Genomic DNA, 20,601 nt, shown 5'->3' with positions numbered 1-20,601 from the left:
CCCATGGTGCGCAAACTTTTTTCGACTGCGACCCCTTTTGTAGAGAGAAAATTTTTGGCGACCCCTAGAGATAAATGTTCACAAATACGATGTATATTTCGCGCATTTCTTTCGTTTCATCGAATAAAAACATCATCATATCTGACTCATATTAATTTTATTTATAATTTTAAGAAAATACTTTTTGTATAACATAAAAATCAGTAAATTTCCCTTTAATGAGATGTATGTGGCTGCAAGTTTCTAATTATCTCATCGATGTTTGGATGTATGTTGCTAATTGCAATTCGCATATCATCTTCAAGGTTTAAACGCGAGCGGTATTTAGTTTTTATTGAAACTAGTTTGCTAAATCCAGTTTCACATAAATACGTTGATGCAAATTGTATTAAAACCCTGATGGCATTCTTGCATAAAACGGGATATTGCTTTTCCACGGATAGCCAAAATTTTTGGCAAGGCTGAGTCTTAAATTGATTTCGAAGAGTATAATCACTAATTAAATCTATCAATTGCTCTTTCTCACTAATTTGAATAGTTGAACTGCATATGTTTTAGGAAAATGGATCACGAATCCAACCAAGATCGTTTTCAGGAAAATCCTTGAATCTTCTGCATGAAATCGCAATTAAACAGTGAGTGACGGCGCTTCACTCTTTATATGTACACTGTATGGTATGCAGCATGCAGGCATAATGCATTTCATAAATATTTGGCGACCCCCAAAAAACTTCTAGCGACCCCCACAGGGGTCGCGACCCCTAGTTTGCGCACCACTGACGTATATGATACATTTTAAAATTTATCATTTTATTTAAACTATAAAACTGTGCAAAACATGTACCATTTGAACATTTCAAATACCTGTCGACTGGAATTATTTCGGAAAAGTAATGGTTGGACCCCGCGAATACAAGTTTTCCTACTATAGCTTGAAGACCGGGAGTAAAATTAAGGCATTGTCTATCTGTTATTCAATGAAAATTATAATATAACAATAAAACTATTTTTAGCAGTACTTCTATATTTTAATTAATATTGTATATTCTATAATTTTCAGGAATTATCGCGTATCTTAAAAAATAAATGCATATGTATATGCATTTATTTTTTATATGCATTTATATTTCTATTACTGATAATTTTACTTAATTCAGTTAAGGTAGCTGCTGATAATAAAGTGATATCTGATCTTAAGGTTTTTTTGAACTTATTTTATAAAGACTTTGTAATATAGAATAATAGACCTAATAACAAAATATTGATCATTGGGCTTGATAAACAGATGATCGCTACACATTAAAACAAACAATAGATGGATAGTTGGTGATATACATTATTATTTATTATTATTTAATAGTTCACAAATCACAATCCTGTATACTGTTTAAACAGTATATATACAAACGTACACGTATACATACATTTAATGGGAATCATCATTTCCCCTAATGGGGATCAGTCTTTCCCCGCACCGCTTTCGCATAACGGGGCTTAGATACAATATTCTTTACAATGACTTATACTTTAAATACAGTTATACAAAATATAAAAANATTATAGATAATTTAACAAATATAAATTATTATTAAAAAAATGGGGGTCACAAAAAAATTATGAAATATTTGATGGGCTGCGAGTATAAAAAGGTTAAGAACCACTGAGTTAGAGGAACTCTGTTGCTATCAAAAATGCTGCCTTGCCTTCTACTAGCTCTATTTCTGCTAAGTGGATCAGATTTGGGTTCCCTTCCTGTATGTTCAATTATATTGAATACTATTGACTGGATTTTATCTTCTTGATTCAATACAAATGTGGTAACTTCTTTCCCTATTTCACTATTTTTATACCAAAAAATATATTTATCTAATGACTCATCTGCAGCCAAAATCTGCTCTAATGCTAATTTGCTCAAATAGTGTTGATCTTTACTATGTATTGAGTGATATAAGAATTTTAGTTCTGTGTTTAAGTTTTCTTTTGCTTCATCTCCATCAAAATCTCTAGCACTTTCAAGTAATTGAAGCACTAAACCAATTAGATTGAAAAATATCCTTTGATTTTACTTGTAAAGTATCGCTCTTAGCAGAACTTACTCCCCACTATCAGAGCACTTTTTGCTTTAGTTCTAAAACTTAGATTATATAAGTAGCCTTTGTTCTTGATCTGTGCTATAGCTTCATCAGCAGTATGACCTTCTCCTTTAATTTAAACTCAACAACTACTGAAATAGGTTTAGGATTTATCCTACCATTTGCATCTTTTCTGCGTGACATAAATACAGTAATACCCCAAACTTACGCGATAGGTGGAACCGAGCGGTAACCGCATAAGTCGAATTCGCATAAGTCGGGGTATAATTTTGCATATAAATACATACAAATAATTTTTAATTGGGGCTGGAGACTAAAGAAAACAATAATTTAGAAAAAAATGTTTAATAAAATCTTAGCTAATACATATGTATAACAAATTAGGCCTATATTATTTTACAATTTTTCACATTTACTCGATTATTACGCCATAATTTTAACATTGTTTCCATCTCAGCGATAATACTGTGACGTTTACGAATGATGCTTGAATTTAAAGATTAAGCATTTTTCACAGCTTAGAGACTTTTTCTTTGCCTTTTATAATTGTTCTGACCGACAATTCCGATAGATCAAACTTCTTTGCCAATTCACAAATTTTCATTTTTGTATCGAAGTCTTTAATAATGGGTACATTCGTAAAGTCAAACGAGTTAAACACGTTAGTAACGAATCATTCAAAAAGACTAACAAAATAGGAATAATGATGACTTCATTCTCGCTTAACTCATTCGACTTTATGAACATACCCAATGTTAACTTTACATTCCAAAGATAAAGTTTTTCTTTTCTTGTTTGATGCAGAAGAATTAGTTCTACTTCGTTTGGATGACATAGTAGAGTCTCTCAAGTCTCCATAGATATAACAAACAGAGAAATAAATAACACAACATAAATTGTAGCTATGTGTGGATTCCGCGCAACACATCCGAACATGTAAGCTGAACAATAGTGTGAGGGGAGTGAGTAATCGAGGGTTGCGTGGCGCTCAAACAAAAGACAAATCGACGAGATTTGAAATCGCGTAACTCCGGGTTTGCGTAAGTTGGGGTATTACTGTATTAGATCTGCATGGCCATTACTTGCAATACATTCAACATAACAGTTAAGACCATAGCGATATTTAAAGTTTAATGCTAAAGCACCATAGTGGAATCCATAATATGCTGCTTTTGAGTTGCTTAGTGAGAATTTTCCTTAAATATTCTGTATATCTCAATATATCTATCAAAAAATTCAATTCCCTTGCACCATTTACTACTTCCTCTATATCTTCATCAGAAAGCTTTTTAAATGAATCTTCAAGATTTGTAGACTGAGCTGTACTAATCTCTTTAAACTCATTATTAATCTGAGATTGAGAAGATGCTGCTGCCTTAAATTTTTCTTTTACTTCATTTATCTGGTGTCTATATAGTCTCAATAACCCTGGATGACATTCAGTACTCATATGAAAAGAATATTCATCTATATGTGTGTTATCTATGTCAGAAATATCTAGTTTCTTTTTCTATTTCTTTAAGTTCATCATCACTATAATGATACTTATATTCTGGATTCCTATCGTCTGTAATTTCATCATTTACAAAAACCCTAAGGGCTACTTGTTTTCTTCCATCTTTTTCAAGAGAAAAACATAGTTTTACATTAACTTCACCTTTTACTTGCTCACCACCCTCAACATCTTCCATAGTATACTTAACATATACTTTATTGATACCAAGTTTTTCCACTAGTCCACTATCAGGTAAAGTTAGAACCGAACCTAATATGCCATGCATAAAGAATTCTGGATCAGTGGTCAATCCAATCCTAGGAGTCTCATACAACAATAAACCAAACTTTTCAGCAAATCCTACTGATCTTTCTGGATCACTTGACTTGACTGGATTACAGTTAACATTATTTGGATTAATGGGTTCAGTGAGTAACAATCTATTAATTCAGCAATGTGTTTTGTTTTAGCTCTTGCCTTTAGTATTTTTTCACCTATTTTTTCATATTGATGCAGAATTTAATGGTGTGACATATTAGTCATATTAAACATTACAACTTTGCATTTAGTTACTTGATAAAATTTGGATAAGCCACCCTGAATATAAAACAGTTTAAGTTCTATTGGTTTATGTTTTCATAAAAAAATATTTCATGCCCACTGTAACTTTATTAAGTAATTTTACTATTCAAATGCCTTTGTTCCACTGGTCAGCTAGAAAGGATAGCCTTGTTGCAGGCAGGAAGTTGAAGTTAATTTGACCAGAGTAATCATTAACCTCTTGGATGAAAGGATGGTTCCTGAAAACTTTCATTGCATTTGCTCAAACTGTGTCAAAATTTTTAAAAACTAACCAACTAACTAACTTTTCTTTTTATATATTACATATATATTACAAGAAATCTCCCAGAAAAGCAACTGAAAAAATCTGATCACTTTTGTTTCTGTTTGATCTAGCTAGAAGAGATAAAGAAAACAATGAAGTGGAATATCTTGCTAAGGATTGCACCTAAATCTGTTTCTTTTAATTTTTTTTTTTATTTGTGTTGTGATGGCTTAAAAAATTTTAAATTTATCTTCAAGATCAGCTTTGGCAGAGATAAAATCTTATTTAACTATCTGACCTTATTAAAATTATTTATATATTTATAAATAATTTATAATTTTAAATCAGTAAAAAGTGTCCACTAACCGTTGTAAGTTTATAACTGACTGGTCAGTAAAAATAATTGGTCACCTCAGTTTGTAGAATCTATAAAAAAAATAAAATCTCAGATTTCTTAGCTTTCTCATATACAATGTATAATACAGCAATGAAATAAAATTATTATTTATTAGTAATAAATAGTGTTGTAACAAATAGTATATTCAGCCTCAGGCCGAATACCAAATATTCGGCCAGGAGCGTAGCCAAATAGCCGAATATTCGGCCAAACTATTCGGCTCGATTAACGCACGTACGAAAATTGACGCGCAAACCGCATTATGGCAAGGATCCTGCTCTCTATTGGCCCGCTGTCACTACGCTTCGCCAATCATGTTAATTCTTGGCAGCTGTAGCGGACAGACAAGAGTGTCATGGAAGTATGTGATAAATTATGATATCAAATGTGGATAACAATGAAATGACCTACATGTGTAAATAATGGAAAAAGAACAGAAAAGGACCACAAAGTGAAAATGTGAAAATAAATATGAAATTGAGTCAATAACATAATCGAACAAGTCGAGGCAGCTTATTGGCACGAAATTCGCGGCCGTCAATGCCAAACAATTGTTGTCATAGACTTCGGAAAGCTAAATGCTTGTAATGAAAGTCACTTAGCGTGCACGGGCGAAAGCCTGGGGCCGTTCGGGCTATCAAGCTGTCTCGAATCTGTGAAATCATAACTGTGACTTATATCGACGTCCTATCTGTCTCTTTTCTCCGTTATCACCAGGCTGAGTCACGTAATTGTAAAATGGGAACTCTACGACGGAAAAGTGACGAATCGAAAGTATCGTGAGCGCGTATTATGATGTATGCACAGGCATACATGGATTAGAGCGATAGAGGAAAGAGAAAGGGAAGAGCAAAGACGAGCGCTTAAAAAGAAGGATAGGCAGGGTCAGACCCTCAGATGTGCGAGGATTCTCCAACGATAGACATGTACGTGTGCTGATCTTTGTAATTATAAATTGTGAATACATGTGACTAATATTATTTTCTTTTTTATTTTGTGCATGTTACAAGTTATAAATAAATATAAACAAACAACACTAACTCGATAACATTAAATCTAAATATCAAAATGATTAATTTACTGTGTTTTTGTTATTTATTACTCCTGTTTTTAGGTATTTGGTATTCGGCTGAATAGTGATTAAATATTCGGTATTCAGCCGAATAGTGAAAAATAGGCCGAATAGGCCAAATACCGAATAGTAACCGAATATTCGTTACAACACTAGTAATAAATAAAAATCTTTTTATCCTCGAAATTGGAAATAGAAAGAGTATAATTTTTACTTGTTTTTTAACTAAAAATTTTTTATTTTTAGTGTGTTAAAAATCTTTTTGTTATATCATGACTAATATTTAGCATTGTTGACAATAAAAATTAAATGATATAATCTAGTTAACTGTAAGATTTACTTTTTGGTTGAATTGTATCCGTAATTGTTATTTTTTAAAGTACCTTTTTTAATTTAATATTGCATTTGTAAAGGTTATCAGTATCAAATTCAGGTGTCAGCTATTCCTCTGGTAATGGGGTCCAGGAGAGTGCATTGATCAACTTTCCACTATGGTGATGGACTGAAAAATGAAATTCTATAAGTACAATCTACCTAAATCTTTTTTTCGAACTCAAAGTGGCATCAAGGCTGAATGGTCTGATACTATGGTAAAATTGGTTCCATCTAGGTAGGTCCCAAAATTTTTCAATCATCAATGTCATACCACAACTTGGCATTCCAGTTTAGTCATGGTGTAGTTTTGCTTAGCCTGGCTCAGGGTGTGAATTATATATGCTATGGTTCTGTCTTGACTAAATAGAGTTCCCAGACCAACAAAACTTGGTCTAGCAAGCTTCACTTGCTAGATTAAGGTAGCTATAAAATAGATATAGAAGTTAATGATTTTTTTTTATTTACGAAGGCATACTGGCATTTGTCAAACCAGTGCTGCTTTGTCTCTTTCCTGCATAGCTGATATAGTGGCTTGGCAATGGTGGCAAAATTGGGAACAAAGCTGGTATACTATCTACACTTGCCACAAAAAAACTGCACCATGACTGAACTGGAGTGTCTTACTCTGGTATGGGCAAGTGAAAATTTTAGACCTATCCTGACAGAACTACCATGGTGACTGATTATTCAGACTTGAAGTGGCTCCAGAGTTCAAAAAACATTATGTGTAGATTGTTTTGGTGTACATTGCACTTCCAAAAATTTTATTTTTAAGTCTAACACTGTAGTAAAAAGTTGCATCAATTTCCTAATATTTTCTCCTGGATTTCACTACCAGACAAACAGCTGATGTGTAAACTCAACACTAACAAACATGATTGGTGTCCGAAAAGGTATTTTCAAGAGAAAAGATTTGTCTAGCACTGTTAGGGAGAAGAGTAACTCAGAATTGATTACTCTTGTTTATGTACTAATTTTTGCCATTGGATATTTTGTAATATTTTTGGATTCTCTTAACCATAGAAATTTTGATTATTAATACATTGTTAAATTTATTACTTGCCATTGTGTTGTTTGATAACCATTTTTTGGAATTTAGAATATAATAATATCATTGTTTTTATTAAATAATCCATTGATTTACATTGTTAAAGATTATGTACCATGATGGTAGCATTTTTTGTAATATATATATTTTTTTTATTTACGAGAGAGAAGTCAAATCTGCCTCTCTCACAGATTCTGAGATAGAGTTTGATTTCTGGATTTGGTTAGTGATGAAACGAAACTCTACAAATAAATGAACAAATTAATAAGAATAACTGTTTTTCATCATATAATTGTGAATTCAAAATCTTGAAACAAAAGTAACCCTACATAGTGCAATTAATCAAACCTCGTTTATTCTAATTAAACATTATTCAAAATGTTTTGATATTTTATTATATAAAAATTTTAAAGTGAAACAGAAAGAACAAAATTATGTAAAGTTTGTTCTGCTTAAAAGTTATTCAAAAGTATTAATATGTTCTGCATATGTATCTATTTATTGTTAAATATTTGATCTGATGTGATATGAGAAATATCTCAAATAATCAAAAATATTCATCTTATATTTTAAGAAATCATTCATCAAATTTAATATAACTATTTTTCAAGCTATGTTAAAAATTTGTATAAAACATTACTACAGTGGTTGATCAGTTAATGAACATAATCCGTTCCAAGACTTTGTTTGCTATCCGAATTGTTCGTTAACCGATTATCTATTTACCATAGGTTTTAATGGGAATTTAATTAATTCGTTTCGGAGACCCCCAAAAATAAAAAAAATATATATACTTTCTTACTACGTTTATTTATATGTAATAATAAAAATACATACATGCACAGTCTTGTGTTTTTATTAGTCATGTTTTTTTCCGTTTGAAAGTGTTAAAAAATCTGTCTAATATCGATTGCTTTTTTCTCTTCTTCAGGATTTTTCGTAAGTAATTAATAGCATTGCAATTGTAGAAATCCCCAAGCCTCAACCTGGTTTGGATGCCATTCTAAGACCGTTGTTCTGACATCTTCCCACTTCTTCAAAAGATCTTTAATAGCAAATATCGGCATTAATCCTCTTTTTCAGAAGAAAACATATCTCACCGAGTTTCTTGGTGTTTTTCATTCAAGAGTTCTTGGCGTTCTTCTGTCGTCAGATCCGTTTCAGGTTCCATTATGAACTCTTCGATGTTCTTTATTTCTCATATGTGATTTTTGTTATTCCTTTAGCTGCTTGAGTCTTCTTGATTATACAGTATTTTTCTTAAATAAGATTAAACTGCGGCCTACTGTAGACCTGTTCACGCCATATTGCCCAGAAACATTAGGCATCTTCTGCCCACTCTCTACCTTTGCTATTATATTCTCATCTTTCGAAAAGAAAAACAGACGCAAAACTTAATGAGTGCACGCCCGACAGTCTCGTGAATATATAAAAGAATTGTTTTGTCAGAAAAATAAAAGGCTGGAATTACAAGGGAGTTTCAAAGTTCGGAGGAATACTATCCGATCGGTATATACCAGCTCGAGTGTCAATGTCGACATCTCCCACACTTCGAAAAGTTTCAAATTATTGCCTGAAGACAAGAGAAGACCAATCAGTATTCATTATTTTATGTTGCTTCTTCTTGGGTTCGTTCTGTGCGGTGTTCGTTATCCGATCATATGTTCGTTGTCCGAACATAAAAATCTTTCGCGAAAGTGTTCGTTATCCGATTTGTTCATTAACCAATCACCCACTGTATATGACTTGCTTTATTATTATTAAAGTTATGTTAAAAAAATATTTAAAAATTTTTTGAGTACAGTCTCAAATCTTGGGTTTCGAACTTAATTCATTTCTAAAAATTGTTCAAAAACTGATTTGTTCTCAAACCAAAACAAATTTTCCCATAAGAAACAATATAAAATGAATTAATCCATTTTCAACTCCCAATCACCCACTGTATATGACTTGCTTTATTATTATTAAAGTTATGTTAAAAAAATATTTAAAAATTTTTTGAGTACAGTCTCAAATCTTGGGTTTCGAACTTAATTCATTTCTAAAAATTGTTCAAAAACTGATTTGTTCTCAAACCAAAACAAATTTTCCCATAAGAAACAATATAAAATGAATTAATCCATTTTCAACTCCCAAAACAAAACTGTTTTTTACTTTCTTAGCTATATTCCATGCATAAAAATGCCTACAAATGCAATATAATATATAAACAGTGTGAGTCATATTAACCAGTTGACTGGTGTGCATACGATCAAAACTTGCAAATGTTTTCGTAGCCCTTTCTGGGCACTTCCTCAGGCTTCTTTTTTATTCAAAACAAGCTGGCAGTTAACATTCTAATATAAATCAAATAATAATAGATTTCAGATATCATAAGCACATGCATTCCCCTTAAGATGTTTAAATAACTGGTTAATGTGAGTCACACTGTTTATATTCATCCCAGTCCATGCAGTTAAGCAGTATAATATATTATCATCTATATCTACATCCATGGTTGAAGGTGTTGGTGAACTTTTCAGTGCAGCTTAACAACAGTGTAATTAGATTTACAGTCCTCCCGGAAGGCTATAGCTAATACCAACAGTGATATTAGGTCCTTCAAAATTCTTTATTCCAAATTTTGCTGGAAATATTTATCACTGGATACTTCACTGTGGACTCTCTATTTCAACCACTTTGAATCATCCAAAAGACCTTAGGTTAGGTGGGGATGGGTTTCATACTGCAACTTTTCTATCAATCTTTCCATTCTCCTTGGTCATCATAAAACTAGGTAAGTTAATAAAGCACGACACAAAACATAACAAACAAAATAAAATTTAAACATAACAAATAACACGTAACTTTATGAGCCCTCACAATGGACTAGATTTTATGAGCCCTACTTGGGACTTCTATGAGCCCATTTAGGGACACTAACCCCAGACCACTCTTCTTAACATAACATTCTTGGCCTCTTTGTGCTCTATGAGCGATAAGGGGCCTAAAACCACAAATAAAAAAAAAAAACAGTGTAATTACATACCAGGAATTATCAGTAATTGGATTTTGCTAGATTTAAGGTCGTGGTTATTTGTTAATAGATTAATCTTGGAATTAATCATATGCCTATTATTAATTGCTTGAATAGAACCTAATCCAGGTCCTCTTTCCTGTTCTTCCCAACATTTGAGTCAAATAGACATGCAAAAGAGGGGGTGTGGTAGGCCATGAAAGAAAAATTTTAAAGAAGCAGTCAAAGAAAATCAAGTGAATGAAGAATACTTTCCAATTGAAGAGGATTCCAACAGAGATAGTTTCGAAACTACAAGATTTACGAAAATACCTGAATACTTTGAAGCATTAAGGGATAAGGATCCCCTGGTACAGGAAGAATCACAATACACACTTAAATCAATATATGAACTTATACAAAATAACTTTTCACAGCTTAGTAGAGAAATACAGGGAATCAAGACAGAACTTAATTTAATGAAGGAAGAAAATAATTATATCCGACTCACTAAATAAACCATATCCAGTTCATAAGCCAGCAGAAAAAATTCTTTCTACGAACGTTTCGTCTTTCGTTTTCTGCTGGCTTATGAACTGGATATGGTTTATTTGATGAGTCGGATATAATTAAAATTAAATAACCAGTTTTTTGAAATACAGTATATTGAAGATGGCTACGCCGGAAGAAAATAAGCATTTTCAAGGAGAACTAGTGAATTTGTCACAGAAAATGAAAGAAATAGATGCATTATCCACAAAAAATAGCTTTTTAAAAGGTATGTTTGAACTTGAGTTAGATAAGTTAACAAATGAGAAAATGAATAAAAATATTATAGTTATTAATTTTCTATTTATTTCAACCAATTATGTCAGAGAAATCAATCAGTTCATTAAGGAGGATTTGAGAATTAAAAATAGCTCTTTAAAAAGCATAACCAGGTAATAATGATGGAACTAACCCTATTATGAGGATTGCATTGGATTCCTTGTACAATAGAAATTTGATGTTAAAAGAATTTTGGAAATTAAAAGCTAAAACTAATAGTGAAGAAACGAGAAAAATAATTTTTATAGTTAACTTACGCAAAAGATCCAGATTAATAAGGAAAAAGCTACAAACTATAATTAAACAAGAAAAATTAAAAGAAAGCAAGTTAATTATTAGAGATAATTATTATATCCAAGATTTAAAAATATTCACGTATGATACCAATTTAGATAAAGTGATACAACTAAATAATTTTTAGGAAGGAATTGACTTAAGTTCTTAGAACTAATACTGAGGGATTCAAATGATGACTCAGATACTTAACTGTTATAATTATAAACCCATGAAATTAGAATTGGTCAATTGGAATTGGAAATATAGATATATAATTAGTTAATGATAAATTAATAGGAACTTTCCTTTTATTAATACAAAATGTATGATAGTAACTTCTAATAATGACTCTGGATCATTCAAGTCTGCAGGAAAAACTTCTTATTTGTCTTGAGTGATTATATGGAATTTTACTCTTTCATGGGTTTTACGGAATCAAGGTTAGATGAAATGCGTATGGAAATCAACGAATTTCCAGTACAAAAGCATACTGTAGTAATTAGCAAGATGTATAGGACCGGTGGAGTTTTCAATTTGCTTTAGATCGTGTTTATTGAATAGAGGTATTAGACATGGACGAATCCGTTTATTTTTCCGATGCAATTAATACTAGAAAGGTATACAGAAAATCCAGACTAAACAGATTCAGAACTTGAATAGAAATTATAATTAAGTTTAACAATAATTTCAGATATGGTATTTCTGTTTTTATAAATCTGATCACTCTGATTAGGTATCAATTTTCTGTTTCTATATCGAAATTACTTTTAATTTATTCTAACTGAAGTAAAGTGAAATAAACATTGAAATGTGTATTATTCATAACATAACTTCCCAATCTTAGTAAAATTTCTCAAGACAAATCATTTAGAATATGAAAATATACAGGGAGAGCGCAACACTCACCCTCACCCTCACCCTCGAGTAAGACATTACAAATTACCTCGAGGAGCGCCGGGTTAAGAAATATGCCTCGGAATTACGAAAGTCAATTTTATTTGCATTGACATTTTTCTCCAGTTAGGTACCGCACTTTTCAACAATAATTTTTCATCATATTAAAAAGACACCAGATTAATATTAAAAAATAAACATAAAAGCAAATAAGTGTTTCTGTTAAGTGTTCCATTATTTATATAATTTAAATCTAATTCATGATTTAATCTAATATTTTGAATTTAGATTATTATTTTTTAAAATTATCATTGAGAATACCTTTCTAAATTTTTTAGCACAGTTACTGAATTCAAATACATTTTATTTGGCTGACTATTTTTTAAAATTATAATTTATACCTCAATTTTATTTATTAAAAGAATTTATAAGATATTTAAATTTATTAGAATATTATTTTAGTCTGAAATGTATAATTTTCTACTAAAATAAATGAAATTACTGTATGCATTTCTGCTATTATTTACATCAAGAATTCTTCTCCTCCTTCCTATTTAAATGGAATAAGAAATTTTATATAGATTTCTGACATGAGTTACAGAAAAATACTATGCGTTTATAACTTAAATTTGAAACGAAATTTGTTTATTAAATTTACTTCTTTCTTTTCTTTTATTATTACAATATTTTACATTACTTTTATTAAATTTTACAAAATTTTTATTAAACAAACCATTATTATTAAAAATACATAAGAGCATATTTTCTGCTTTTATATATTTTTAATCTTCAATTTATCCTTGAAATACACCAGAAATATTAAACGAAAATGAAAATAACGGTATGCTTCACATTATATGTTTACAATAAGAAAAACCAAGCTAAATTAGTCATGAGCGTGATTTATACGTTAAATAAGAACTAAAGTGTATTTAGCAATTATAAATAAATGCTACTTGTCAAAAATGTTTGATAAAAACAAATTCTTGTACTTTTTCTTACCTTAAATAATTCCTACATTATATTTAATATTTTTCTGTATATTTCCATTAATTTATATATTAAATACATTTGTATAAAAGCGTAATTAGAATTTGTTTTGTTCACGATTAATTTTTAATTTATGTTTTTAATTCCTTATACAAGATTAAAAATTTTCTGCAGAGAATTAGAAGAGCAAAACGATTGCAGCTCCACTTTCATTTTTATTCCTTTTTGTTTTGTTTTGTTTGTTTGTTTGTTTTTTTCTCTTCTTACGAATCATGTACAGAATTTATTTGTTTATTATTATTTCGTATAATATAATATTTTTTTTATAGAAATAAAAATATATTATAAGTTTCGTGTACTGTATTTATTTCTCGTATTTAAATAGAAAATTTTTAATATATAATTTTAATAATCGTTCCTAATTGTAGGTCAAATCGATATGTGATGGGCAAAATTGAGTCTAAATATATCACCTTTATATATTGAAAAGAGAGTAGAAATTTCAATTTTTAACCGTAACGACAAAATAATAAATCGGTTAAACATTCAATTTTCGGTTGTATAGATACCAGTTTTCATTTCAATCCGAATCATTTGTCAACGCGAGGATGGGATTGTCTCGCGTTGACCATATGAAAAACTATTAATGGAAAATAAATTGTTCTGGAAGGGCATTATGGGCATGTTTGATTAGAGGAAAGATATTCCTTAAATTCGGAGTGGGGGCAGAGGTGTCTGCAGATTATGAAAAAGGGGCACAAGCTATTTAAAAAAAGGGCATCGTATATAAGGCAAGGAGCTTCTAACTCCACGATTCAGCGTCGGATCAGCGCTTCCACAAGGTGGTGCTGGTTGCACTCGTAGCTAACATGGCCTTAAAAACAAGAAATGAGGATTTGATCAACATACAAGTTGCATGGAAAACTGGGCAAATATTGTTCATTAGTCTCTTTTATATTTGCAGAATGTGCTAGAAGTCACGAATTTTCTGTTATTTGGGGACTTCTTAGGGATTAGGAATACCGAGACGAAAAGGGGGCACGTGCCCCAACTATAGGCGCCCCTGAATGGGGTATACAGACCCGTCTTTGGTACGTGCAAGGCCCTGAGCCAAGAAAAGCTTGGAGGCCCCTTAAGAAATTCGTAATGGAGAGTTAATTAATGTTCATAAATTTTTCAATTAGCTTTCTCTGCTAAACATATTGTTATATTTATGTTTAATAAAATTTATCAAACATATCTTTTGATTGTTTACTGTTTATAATAATTTTATTACTTGTTGCTCTATTCAATTTTGCTTATTTTCGAGGTCTCGAATGTTAGGAGGCCCCTGGGCCCAGGCCCGGTAGGCCCACATCTAAAGACGGGCCTGGGGATATTCACCATATGACGTCCAATAAAAGAACGCTTTGGAGGCTATGTCCTCCTTTCTCACGCCATATGGAACCTTAAGCTACAATTTCAATGATTACTGTTGGGTTATCAACTATGCCTTTTTGTTTATCGAGATAGTTTTATCGAAAATAAAGGTAGATTTCGGCCTACTCTATAGGCCATCCTCGGGCTTAACGATAGAAAAATAACATTGGCGTTCCATTAAATAGAATACGTAAATTTAAATACAAAAAATAATAACGGAAAAAACAAGAAAATAACTGAAAAAATAATACAAATACAAAGTCAGACCTAGTAATAGAAAATAATAAATAAAAATAAATGCACTAGTTAATAGTTTAAATAAACATTGCAGTAAATTGTAAGGAATAATTGATGAACGAAGGCAAGACTACAAGTTTGTGTTAAATTTTTTGACTATGAAATTCGACGCCGTTGGTAGACTTTCTGCGTCTCTTGCATTTATGCATGCCTCTTCCAGTTTGCTCTTGTAAATTTCAATTTTTTTTCAGCGGTATTTGCTAGCGTTGGGGAGCGCAAGGGTTTGCCAATACCCGCTTCATCCCATTTCATTATCGAGCCTTGGGTCTGCGCGAACTGGGAAAGTACCATTGTGTTGGAGCCTTTTTCTGACATCATACTTATGTTCTTTAATTAAAAACTCCTGAACAAAAATTATACATCAAGAGGATAATTATATAGGATCTTCAGATTTGGAATTGATATTACGTTACTTCAATTCAAAATTTTCCTCTCAACGAAGTTAAATAGATAATTCGCACAACTCTATTGCTAACAGGAAAGTATTAAAATTGAGAACATTGTGACTAAAAGTTACAGCCCCGCATTGTGACGATGTCACAATGTTTTAATGGGAAGATGGACCCCATTTACGTGAAGAAAACCCAGTGGCGTAACGTGGGTGTCAGCCGCCCGGGGCAAAGGAAAATTTCGCCGCCTCCTTATTTAAGTATCTCAATTTAAAAGACTAAAATTCAGTTTCGTCGCAGAATAAGTAATGAAAAATTCCGTTCTAGTGTTGCCACCTTTTTAAAATCGCTGACCCGGAGGGCAGGTGAGGTTTCTTCGAACAGAAGTTCCTGAGGCATGCGTTAATGTCATTTTACAATGCAAAGAATAATATGCAGTGCATGCCGGTTCTAAATCAGGTACAGTTAGGGACTAGGGAGATTTGGGTGGAGTAACGTAAGAAACCTAGATGAAATAGCTCTGTTGTATATCAAAGATGTACAAGCAAAAAACAACCAAAAAAAAGGTCGACAGGTTGCGCACGGTATTGCCGGGGGAAAAATTAACAGTTCACCCAGACAGTGAGTCGATCCCGGACTGTCCAGGTGGTAACACTATTCCGTGCTCATTTTAATCGGTCCAAATCGTAGGTGCGACGAAAATATGAAATAAAATGGTTCAAATTTTTACAAGATACTATTATAACAGTAGAGCGTCGTTTATCCGAAAGTCGGTTATCCGGAACATCTGTTAACCGAAAGAATTCTAGTCGGCAAATTTAAATTTTCGCTAGGGCTGTGGCGCTGCAATCTTTGGCTATATCTTGGGCTACTCCAATATTTTTTTCTTGATGTGAGTTTTTTAGCTGGCAGCACTGGCACTTTTGTGTGGTGTTTTTTTCAGGACTGTGTGTCATGCTGAATCGAACGTTTTGATACTAGATTAACTTCTAAAGTATAACTTTTTTGTTTTTATATTTTTCAATATATTAATTTTGTTTGTAAAAAATAAAGAAATAATTTTTAACGATACAATAGCCACGATTATTATGTTGAAAAGTTTACATTATGCTTAACATCGACGAGAATTCAACGCGAAGCGACACGCAACGGAGAAAAATTTCAACATGGGATAGGTTAATGAATTTTTTCTTACATAATCGGTTATCCGAACAACCCCAGTCCCCGATTGATTCGGATAAACGACGCTCTACTTTATTTATTGTGAAATTTTGCCGCCTCCTAAAAGTGCCGCCCGAGGCAGGCCGTCCCTGCCGCCACCATTACGTTACGCCACTGAGAAAACCCAGAAAACTCCACGTGGCCATCCCGTTTGCCATACCTCAAGCCAGTGGCATGCCGTCCATGGAAGCTGTGGAAGTGCCGCTTCCCTTATATTTTCCAGAATTATTATAAATACATATTATGCGATTATTTTCATATTTTAACGTACTTTGAATTACATTCGACCCCCCTATAACACAGGTTCCTATAGTTCGGATTCCTATATGACGGCGAAAAAATTGCGACGGTATCCGTACAAACGTGGTAAAAAAAAAACTCCTATAATTCGGTAAAACGTCATCAGGCAGCCGAACTATTTTCCGCCGTCCAGCGCCATACTAACGAAACTTTAGGCGGGTAAATTGAGTTTACTATTGTCTGTACAGTATTATATATAAATTAGGTACCGTACATATAATTACAGTAGATCCCCTATAAAACTGTTTCCTATAGTTACGATTCCTATAAGACGGCGAAAAAATTGTGGCGATATCCGTACACAACGGTAAAAAAACTCCTATAATTACGTAAAACGTCATCGGGCAGCCGAACTACTTTCCCGCCGTCCGTAGCGCTACGCTACGGACGTTTAGGCGGGTAAATTGAGTTTAGTTTCGTCTGTACATATAATTATATACAAATTAGGTACTGTACATATAATTATATATTAATTATATATAAATTAGGTACTGTATATATAATTATATATTAATTTAATTTATTGTAACTTTATTATAATTATATATATGCTTTCTGCCGCCTGGCAACACGCTACGGAGATTTTAGGCTAGTAAGTTGAGTTTATTATCGTCTGTACAGTATGTAAATTAGGTACCGTAAGTCTAATACAGCACTAATTTTATACATTTCTTGTGAAAGAAACATTTCTTATTCAACGGCCATTAAAAGTATTTATATTAATAATGTCTCCAAAGGTCAAGTTATTTTTCTGCGAAAAATTCGTTATCAGAAATCGCGGCCGCCGTTTCGTGCGCTGTTCCGCGTCAAAAACAAGCTTTGAGCAACGGCGTAGTCGAACGGTGCACACTCGGTAAGTAATCCTATAATTTTTTGTTTATAGCATAGTTTATACGGATTATTCCCAAAAAAATATACGTGTTTTGGAAATGTTGAGTGGAATTAGTCTAGAATCGGTTAATTTTATAGAACACCTTTCAAACAGCCTTAGTCCGTAAACTTCACACCTATCGGACTGCGATTGGCTCATAATCATTCTTACAACGTAAAATTCGATTAACGTGGAACGCATCTAAGCGTTATAGGGGGGGTCTACTGTACCTGTTTATTTTACAGTACAATTGGTTTTTTTATCGATATTTAAATCTCAACAGAAAGAAAATTAAATACCTACAGTAGTTTTTAAAATCACTGACATAGTTTTAATATGGCCGTGGTGGGGTCGCCAGAATTTTTTAACTTGTACAGGGGTCGCGTATTCAAGAAGGTTGAAAAACACTAGTGTAAAGCAGCCATATTACGGGCACTCGCGCATACGCTTTACAGAGAACCAACCTCACACGGTTTAGCTGTTGGATGCTACACATCAAAATATCGTATAATGCTTCCAATGATGAGCTTTATTTATAATTTTTTTGGAAACACAGCTTCCCTATCATCAAATGTCACCACACGCCACGATATCAACTCACGACTAACTACCAGACTTCAGTGATTTTATGCACTCGACTGCCGGAGGGCACTTATTAGAATTAAGAAAGTACTGTTCAGAAATGAAAAACGCGAGTTGTTAGATGTGAAAAATTAAATACTTATAGATTTTTTTCACTTGGTAACATTTTCGATTGCACACAGGCAAGTGCTATATGCTACCTGTCACAGGAATTATATAGCGCTTCTATTTTGCGCTATATCATTGGCGCAGTAATTAAGTGAATATATATATATATATATTATATTCACTTAATTACTGCGCCAATGATATAGATATAAATAAATATATATATATATATTTTATAACAATTATATTTAGTTTATTATTTTGTTAATTTTTTGTCAACAGATGCCGCTACGTTAATTAAGCCAGCAAATCGAATGTAGATACAGTAGAGCATCGATTATCCGACCCCCGATTAACCGACACCTCGGTTAACCGACCGTCCTAATCGGCAAATTTCAAATGTCCGCTAGTGATGTGGCGCTACAATATTTGGCTATGTCTTGGCTGCTATAATATCATTTTTACGTGTTTTAGCTGGCAACACTCATTCGACCATGAAAGGGAGCCAGTATTTAAACGAGGCTTAATTTTCTAATTTTTAACGACACAATAGCGACGATTATTATTTTAAAAAATTTTTGTTAGGCATAACATCGATCAAAATTCAACGCGAAGTAGGTTAATAGCGATAAACTAATATACTAATTACATGGGATATAATAATATACTACACTAATAATGGACATTTTCATACTTTTCGGTTATCCGACTTTTCAATTATCCGACCAACCCCAGTCCCCAATTGAGTCGGATAATCGAGGCTCTACTGTAGAAATTAATTGATTTACAGAAATCCAATAGATAATTGTGATGTGATGTACGATATTATTTGTTATAGGTGTATAACAATAGCTATACATATAGATACAGTCAAACCTCGGATTTCGAACACAATTCGTTCCTAAGAGTTGTTCGAAAACCGATTTGTTCTAAAATCGAAACAAATATTTCCATAAGAAACAATATAAAATGGATTAATCCGTTCCCGGCCCCCAAACAAAACGATTTTTACTTTCTTTTCTTAGCTGTATTTAATGCATTAAAATGCTTACAAATACAATATAATATTATCTATATTCATATCTGCACATTTAAACACGAATTCTTGAATGCCATTTATATTACGTAAATGTCAATTAACGAGATTTTTATTAATTAATTTAATTTAGGTTCGACTGTGGTGCGTATCGAAAAACAGAAATAAATCTTTCCCGCATACGCATTGAAATGTAATTTAATTAAATAGTAACGTCATCGATGATTCGTGTCCCTACGTCTAAATACGCGAGACGATCTCCCTACTAACTTCTGAATCTGTAGTCCTGTCGTTGATTGGTCGGGCCGTCGAGTTTCTTTAACAGAAATTTGTGAGAACTTTAACAGAAATCTGTGATTTGACGGCCGGATGGCCGAGCGGTCAACGTGGCAGCCCACCGCTCTGGGGGACCCGGGATCGAATCCAGATGGGTCAAAGAATCCCCAGGAATCTTTCCGGAGGTGATCCGACCGGTTATATCAGCCCCTGTCCTTCATCATCTGCCACCCCATTGAGGGCCTGACCTAACCCATAATGGAGCTGCTAAAAGAGGCCCTCTTGGTGCCTACAGGCGAAAAGAGTTTTAATAAAAAACCATTTATTGTCAACTCTGCCGAGTAGCTTGTTCGGCAACCGCGGCAAAAAGTAGTTCAAAATTTTGTTCTTTTTTTACTCTTTCCGCCCTGTGGGCACTAAGAGGGCCTCTTAAAACAGGCTTATTATGGGTTCGGCCAGGCCTACAATGGGGCGACCGGGTGGTGAGGGACGGGGCCCGACATATCCGAACGGACCCCCCCGAAAAATTCCTGGGGATTTTACGACCGTTTCGGATTCGAACCCGGGTCCCCCAGAGCTACCACCTTGGCCGCTCGGCCATCCGGCCTTCAAAATTTTGTTCGTAAACCGAATTGTTCGAAATCCGAGGGTTGGTTGTATATATAGTAGAGAGGTTGCGGCCTAAGTTTTCATCTCTAAAACGTGAACGTCGAACGTTTAGCGCCTCCATCTTGTAAGCCTAGATGTTTGAGAATGGCGTTTGGACGTCGAGCATGATTCCAATGACGTTCCAAACACCATTGGCAAACTTCT

The 20,601-nt window shown here is 33.0% G+C and overlaps 1 long non-coding RNA gene across 1 annotated transcript in view; it reads right to left on the bottom strand.

Annotated features, from left to right (window-relative positions):
• LOC111640831 overlaps positions 1 to 13,361 on the bottom strand; it is an 18,750-nt gene extending 5,389 nt beyond the window's left edge. The window contains exons 1-2 of the long non-coding RNA XR_002759323.1: positions 13,302 to 13,361; positions 4,781 to 4,840 (exon numbers count right to left, since the gene is read on the bottom strand). This is a non-coding gene — a long non-coding RNA (uncharacterized LOC111640831). The remainder of the gene's footprint in view (positions 1 to 4,780; positions 4,841 to 13,301) is intronic.
• Between the last annotated feature and the right edge of the window lie 7,240 nt (positions 13,362 to 20,601).

The sequence above is a fragment of the Centruroides sculpturatus genome, unplaced genomic scaffold (genome assembly GCF_000671375.1).
Source record: "Centruroides sculpturatus isolate CEXI.00-Female unplaced genomic scaffold, Cexi_2.0 scaffold1123, whole genome shotgun sequence".
In the NCBI taxonomy this organism is placed as follows: Eukaryota; Metazoa; Arthropoda; class Arachnida; order Scorpiones; family Buthidae; genus Centruroides; species Centruroides sculpturatus.
Note: the sequence above shows the minus strand (reverse complement) of the source record. Positions and strands in the feature narration are given on the sequence as shown.